General features: G+C 36.9%; 1 long non-coding RNA gene across 1 annotated transcript; it reads right to left on the bottom strand.

The window, feature by feature from the left end:
* Nucleotides 1-1,908: 1,908 nt before the first annotated feature.
* LOC120525294 lies at nucleotides 1,909-3,427 on the bottom strand. The gene is made up of 3 exons (XR_005632923.1): nucleotides 3,051-3,427; nucleotides 2,899-2,962; nucleotides 1,909-2,809 (listed from the first exon to the last, which is right to left on the bottom strand). It is a non-coding gene; the product is annotated as an uncharacterized LOC120525294 (long non-coding RNA).
* Nucleotides 3,428-7,818: the final 4,391 nt, after the last annotated feature.

Here is a 7,818-nt window from a genome sequence, read left to right as displayed (position 1 = left end):
TCATTAAACATACAGTATTTATTGTCTTGTGCATACAGTACAATAATATTGTTATTTACTGTACATGCCTCTCCAGAACAGTAATAATATAATAAAACACAACAAAGATATAGAATACAATTTACAGTAGATATATATATTCAGGTATATTACAAATATTTATACCTAGTCTTTTTCTTACATTTCTTATTATGATTGGCTGTTCAGTAACTCTTTAACTAAACACTTTCTTTCAAGCCATACTTAGCGCCATTGGTTCTTTACTATTTGCCAGAAGGGAGGATTAAGAAAAACACTTGTGCAGGATGGCCGAGTGTGTAATAATCTTAGCAGAATGTCTTCTAGATATCCTGGACAGAAGACAGCTGGGTGCCAGTAATAGTTTGTGGCATTTACCACCCTCGCGTGTGTGCCCTACCAGGATGTGATGCCGACAGTGAAGATGGACTCCAGACAGCACATGTGAGACATCTCAGAAAGGCATTGGTGAACTTGGCAATAGGCAAACCATGCTGTTCCCTCCTCAATTCATCAGTGATTGTTACTGTACGAAATTTAAACAAGCTCACCATTTCCACAGCACCCCACAAAAACAAACCACAGCTTAATCCATTCTCTGAAGTCTATGACCTGCTCCTTAAATTTTGGCCATGAAAGGTCAGATTGTCCTGGGACCACCGAGTCAGCAGGTAGACCTCTTGTCTGCAAGCCATTTAATCATTGGTGGTGATCAGGCCTATGATGGTGATGTCAGCAGCATTTTTAATGATGGAGCTGGTGTGGTGTCTGGACACACACATTATATATATATTAATAATCCTGATTTGTAACATGCATGGCATTGTTTCATAAAGTGGTTCTCATATTCAGTCCCAGGGCTGTACATTTTTCCCCAACTAATTTTTGCTTTTAATTAGACTCCCTTCTTGAACTTGCAAGCCAACAGTCTAGGTTTTGAAAATTAAAGTGATGTATCAAAACAGACTGTTATAATAACCACATAGGGGAGTGTAACCTGTGGGGGGCATTTTAGCACCCAAACCCTTCACACAACCACACACACACACATAAGATCCAGGTTCAAATATGAATTTATTTTAAAGAAATAAAGCACACAATCCCAGTTGGGACATCCATCTGTGTCCTCCATCCATTACATTGGTCATTTCAGTAGACAATGAACTATTGAAGCAGGTCAGAAAGCCAGTCCATCCCCACTTTTCTTTACAGTGAATCACTGATCAAGTCCACTGAACAAAATTACATCACGGTAGGTTTTTTCCACATGAAAAAAAAAAAACACAAAAATCTAATTCGTCGAACAGCAGCAACTGATGGGAATATTTTTTTAACCCGTATCTCATCAAGAAAAAAGTTCATGTCCTTCAGGCATTCAAAAGTAAATAAGAAGGTGGACATGACTTCTTCAGTCTCTTCGTCGTCTCCCCTTTCTTCTTATTTTTCAATTGTGTATGTAACTTCATCCTCGTCCATTTCCAGAATTCTTGGCCGGAGGACTGTCCCAACAAGTTGGTCTTTGTTGGCATCCAGCCAGTCACAAGCAGTTAGGATGTTTTGGATCAATGAAGACTTTTTTTATGAAAAAGAAAAAAAAATACTGCCAAGTACTTTATTAGGAATATCAATATATTAACTCCACTTTTACTCAAAGAACAATCAAATTGGCTTATGAAATGAACACACCAATATGACCACAGCATGTCATAGGAATGCTTAGCTCAATTGATTTCTCTCGCTTTTGTCTCTACTGCCTGTAGGCATGAGGTGGAGTGAAAAGAAAAAATAAACTCCAGTGTACAACCACAGCAGTTCATCTTCAAGGTAATGTCATGTCTAGTTAGAAACCATTCAGAAAGTGCACAAATAATTCAAAATGACTAAGTGCTCTGTAGTGAAAAAAGCATTCATTTTATTTACTAATACATTGCTGTAAGACCCATTTCAGTTCAATCTGAACGTCTACTGGAATTGTACTGAAGTGAGTCCCTGAAAGACAAAGAGTCCAATTAGCACAGCATTGTCACTTGTGAAGGCCAAATTCATCATTTCAAATATCATAATTTCAAATAATATGTAATTTAATTGTTCCCAGTTTAGTAAGCATGCTTTAAAACTGCTGAAACATTCACCCAAACATATTACAATAGAAATGCTACATCTAAAAAGTTATACATAATGGAAAGTGTTTACCTGAAGCAAACAATTACTCCATTCTAGACTGGTTGATTTCTGAATGATATTGAAAAGGAAACAGAAAGTCATCACCTTTAAGGCATTGGCTGTGCCATAAGAGTCATTTCACTACATACCTGACAGGACTGTGCCTTTGTGAGGTACAATTTGCTAACTAAATGTAACCATAAATATGCTTAATATGATTGTACTGGCATAAATAATTCAGTCAAGATTTTCATATTCTTTAGTAATGGAAAAGAAGGGTGGGGAGAAAAGTCCTTGCTCTTTCCTATCTTGTCTGGAATTGCTGGAAGCAGAAATAATTGCCATTTAATAAATCAGTTAGAGCACAAGCACACAAAACCCTCCTTTTTAAGACCACCATTCTCTGCCCCCATAACGGCACTGACACACCGCAGGGCTGACGAGAGACACAAGTTACTGACAGCCTCACTGGAGATCTGCTGTGTGACCAGTTGGTCAAAGTCTTTTTGTGAAGTTCTAATATATAAAATTAGTGTCAGAAAGCTTTTCAACTGATAATTACGAAGCACTGCCCGTGGGGCACAGAATGTCCTTCTTCTCGTGTGGAAAGTGAAGACCGAAGTCTTGGCTGGAAGATAAAAAAAATTTAGAAATACTGTAAGCTGACAAATTCTTATAACTGATCTTCCCTTAAAAAAAGCTTGAAAAGTTACACACCTTTAATGCTGGCTTTGTGAAGTAAGAGATGACACCACCATCTTCTAATTTTTGGCATGTCTTCCTAAAAAATGTAAATTGGGAAATTACAATAAATTCTATGAATAAAAACATCACAATATTCAAACAAATATTACACTTAAACCACTGACCTGACTGAAATCAAATGCTCTTCCAGTGGCAATGTAGAGAGCATACTAAATAAAAAAGCAAGTTATTATTTTAAATCAACATTTACATCTTACTACTGGCAGAGTGTCCTCCACTTACCCTGAGCAGTCCAGGCTGTCAGTCTGTTTGTGTAGATTCGATCATATGAAGAGGTGATTAGTAAAGGAGATATCTGTGTGTGTTTTTTGTCTTATACTAGCAACACACATTTATATTTACATTACCTTCTTCTGTGGTTCTTTCCAGCTACCTGGCATTATTTTAGAGGCAATTTTCCTACAGATAAAATTTGTTTTGTCAAAATTGATTTATATTATATTAATATATATTAAAAACAAAGTTGATATGAACTTTGCAGATGGAATATCATTGTAGAACTGGATTAATAATATTTAATTCTGAAAATGTGGCAATTAATAATTTTATCACACAGAAGAAAGAATTACTTAACCAAAATGTAGCTGGAGCCTTTCATCACTTTTTATGACAATGATATTCATTTCAGATTACAAGAGTAGTATTATTAGTAATAGAACAGGTAGAGAAATAGTGAACATCATAATATAATCTCTAGCAACTTTTAAATGAACAAATAATTTATAAAGGGAGTGACTTTGGCTTCACACATGAGACCACAGCACACTATTACAAATATTTTAGAACCTTGAGGATGTTTTACCACTGTGCCATTACAAGTTATTTACACAGCTCTTCCAAAATAGCTTAGTGAAAACTATCCATTCATCCATTTTCCAACCCGCTGAATCTGAACACACAGTCACGGGGGTCTGCTGGAGCCAATCCCAGCCAACACAGGGCACAAGGCAGGAACCAATCCCGGGCAGGGTGCCAACCCCCCGCAGGACACACACAAACACACACCAAGCACACACTAGGGCCAATTTAGAATCGCCAATCCACCTAACTTGCATGTCTTTGGACTGTGGGAGGAAACCGGAGCACCAGAGGAAACACACGCAGACAGGGGGAGAACATGCAAACTCCACGCAGGGGCAGCGCTACCACTGTGCCACTGTGCCGCCTAGTGAAAACTATTAGGATCAAATTATTTAAAGAAGAATAGTTCAAATGGGCAGCAGTCATCACTAGGTAACAGAAATAACAGAGTAAATAAGGAACAGTCCTGCTAAAATGCTAATTTTGGGAGATTTGGGCTGAGGTTCAAACTGAGTGAACTGAACATATGAACAAAGATATAAAAAAAGAACATTAAAACTTTTGAACACTGGGACTGAACAGTTGAACAAAGATCAAGAACAACGAACTTGAACTCAGATGGCAGAGGCTGGGCAGTGACTGGTGCAGTGGGCACGGAGGGCAGAGACTGGTGGTGACCGTGCCATGGGCACAGAGGACAGAGACTGGGTGGTGACTGGTGCAGTGGGCACGGAGGACAGAGACTGGGTGGTGACCGGTGCTGTGGGCATGGAGGGAAGAGGCTGGGTGGTGACCGTGCCATGGGCATGGAGGGCAGAGGGAGCACTTTAGGACCTTTGCCACAATCTGACAAGTGCCTGAGGAACTGATCTTTATGAACTACTGTTTTCTGACAATAACAGCAATGGTAATGGCCTGATCCCTGGCAGTTCAGTGAACACTTGTATATTTTAAAACCTGAAACAGTACAAAGAAAAAAAAGGTTAATATTCAGAATTATTTTGCTAAACATTTAAAACTTAATGAAAGAAATTCAGATAATCCTTAAATTTAATAGAGGTAAAACAAGCAAATCCTGTCCTATTATTCTTTTAAACAGAACAAACTAATTAAAGATTCTGTCAATGATGCTTTTAAAAATGTATGAAAATATACTATATGTTGCCTGTCAATTGTAGGCAATGTAATTCCACACTTACATTCTGAAAAATTAAAGTATTTGTAGTATGAACTTTGTCATATTCTACTAAATATTTTAAAAGAGAAAATTGTTAATACACAGTCATGAATTAATATAAAATTATTCAAAGCTAGCTTTTCAAAAGGTTAAAAAGTACACAGTATACTATTTTGTCAAATAAAATCATGTTGTTAAGGTGAATATCTAGCTGCATTATAGTGTATTAAAAGTGTCAATTAATCAAATTTTACAAGTTACAAGATATCTTCTAGAGCACTTCACATCCCTCCATGAACAACTACTGTCCTGCTGTGGCTCTGTAAGTGGCTGATGATGCCTGCAGAATCTGATCTTTTATAGCAAAACAGACAAGCAAACTCCTGAGCACCAAACACAACTGTAGGTTCCTCTGTGGTCTTCAATATGTGTCTCTGGTGAATATAAAATAAATATAAAGATCTTAAAACTGACAAACATGCACGAGGACAATCACTTTACTTTATTTCAATTGAAAAAACTTCAAAAGCAGTATTTTTGAAGAATGCAGGAGAGGTGGGCATGAAACATTTAATATTGTTTTAAGAGTTCAAACAAACTGTACTATCATTGAAAGAACTTTATAAAATAAATAATAATAATAATAATAATAATAATAATAATAACAACATGATTCTATTCTGGCTGCTCTTTTCCTCATTATTGTCTACAATCTAATTTGAACTTTCTTGAACTGAAGGAAATTGAATATTGCATTCACACTTACCCTTTGTTTGTAGCTACTTATTAAAATGTTCAGTTATGTACTGTAAATATATATACAGAACTATGAAAAAAGATCATCTAAAGTGACCTAAGTATATTCAAACTTCAGACTACCAACATTACTATAATTGAAAAACCAGTATATCCATTATTAACTGTGTTTGTCTTAGAAAATTATGCAAACAATAAGCTTTCTGTGGAACATTACCTTATAATGGCTCAATCTCTCTGTGTTGTCTTTCTGAAATATATTTTGATATCTAAAATACCAGGTTACTGGTTTTGCTTCTGATTAACTTGCATATACGTGATATACAGGACAAATGGTGAATGATATTCTGGCAATTATAAGTACTTAATCACGGTCACTTATATTTGATTACAGTCCGTTACACTGCGCTATGGTTAATTATACTCAACAACGGTCAATTGCATATTATAACAATTGTTATAAAAAATTATTGACTGCTGAATCCGTCGATTTACTACTCAGAATCGAGTATTCCGATTAGCCCTGTAACAATTATGTTGTTTAACTGTTAATACTTTCTTAGAGCGCTTAGTACTGCACGGAACCTGAAAGTTGATTCAACATCTTTATTACACTGTGGTATAATTCGTACCCTAACAGTAAAGTATAATATTACCTAATACTAGTACAACTTGCAACAAACTCACTGCCATCTTAATTTCCAACACAAACTCTTCTTCTTTCCTCGAAACTCTTTTAGAAAGATATATTCTAAGTCCACCATTCCTCCGGACTCCGACAAAAACAATGATGACGTCTCGAAACTGACATCAGAGGGCGTTCCGTGACTAGTGCTGGGGGGCGTTCCGTGATATGAAGGGCGTTCCGTGTCTAAATTCCTAGGTATTGCAGGCTGCAGCCAGACCCTTCTCAAATGAGCAGAGCAGCGGAAGCCTCAGCTGTCCTGTCTGGAGATGAGACTTAATTCACCATTGGAGGGGCGTTTCTACTATTTACATAGCGTAGAAATTTAGTTCATGAGAACATCTTAGCTGTCGCGCGATTAGATTTGTAGCCACTGAACGCTATACATTACTCTGTTGGCCAAATAAAAAATAAAACGTTTCGAAATAAAAATTAAATGGTTATATTTTAGTCTGTTTATCCATTTTTAAGACCATTTATCTAGTACACAGTCACTGAAACGCCGAGGCATATATTGACTGCAAGGACCACTACGGTTTCGCATCATCGCTGATTGTAAATATATCCTTATCGATTTTGCTAGTCTATACTCTCATTAGCATAGCTCCACCCCTTCAACAAGATAGGCACGCGTACCCGACATAGAATTACTAGACGCCACATGACCAGCAGTATCGTACGTCAACGTCGCCGCCATATTGCGAGTGGCACTGCTGAGGCTTGAAATAATGCAGTGGTTCTCAAACTGTGGGGCGGGCGCGAAGATGTGAAAAAAAGAAAACAAGAATCAAAAATATGAAAAATACATCTATTGAAACCAAAACAAATTAACTTAAACTACATTATGATACTAGAAAAATAAATAGTTAGATAAATGTCGATAAAAGTTAAGTAGGTATAATAAAATATGCATCTATGATATATCATTAATTAAAAAAGAACAAATTGGTATTAGTGGGCTCCTTTCAAAAAAACGTTAGGGGGTGCGATTAAACTGTTATGAAAACTCGGGTCGCAAATACTTAAAGGTTGCGAAATGCTGAAGTAATGGATACAGATGCCTCATGCATGTGCTGCTTGGGATTGTACAAACCGCTGTACGCTCCAAACCAGATCCCGGGGGATTTCATTTCATAGCTAAGGCTGAACAATTGTTTTGGTTATATTTGGCCATTAGAAAATCCCATTTTATAATCTTAACTTTAGCTACGCCAGGCTAAGCTAGCAAAGCTATGCATATATGTGCTCAAGTGAGCCTCCAAACAATGTTTTGGCTAAACGTATTTAGTCACTAGCTATGTAGATTGTTGTTAGCTGTTAACATTTCTCAAATTCTGAAGGTTTCCCAAAGAAATCCACCTCAGTAAGCAGTGGGAGGTAGCCCCCTTAGACAGGATTTTGAGAAAGCTGTCCTGTGATGTGTGCCATGCTAGTTTGGTAACAAATACTCTAC

Source organism: Polypterus senegalus, chromosome 1 (genome assembly GCF_016835505.1).
Source record: "Polypterus senegalus isolate Bchr_013 chromosome 1, ASM1683550v1, whole genome shotgun sequence".
NCBI classification, from domain to species: domain Eukaryota; kingdom Metazoa; phylum Chordata; class Cladistia; order Polypteriformes; family Polypteridae; genus Polypterus; species Polypterus senegalus.
This window is presented reverse-complemented; position numbering and strand designations above follow the sequence as displayed.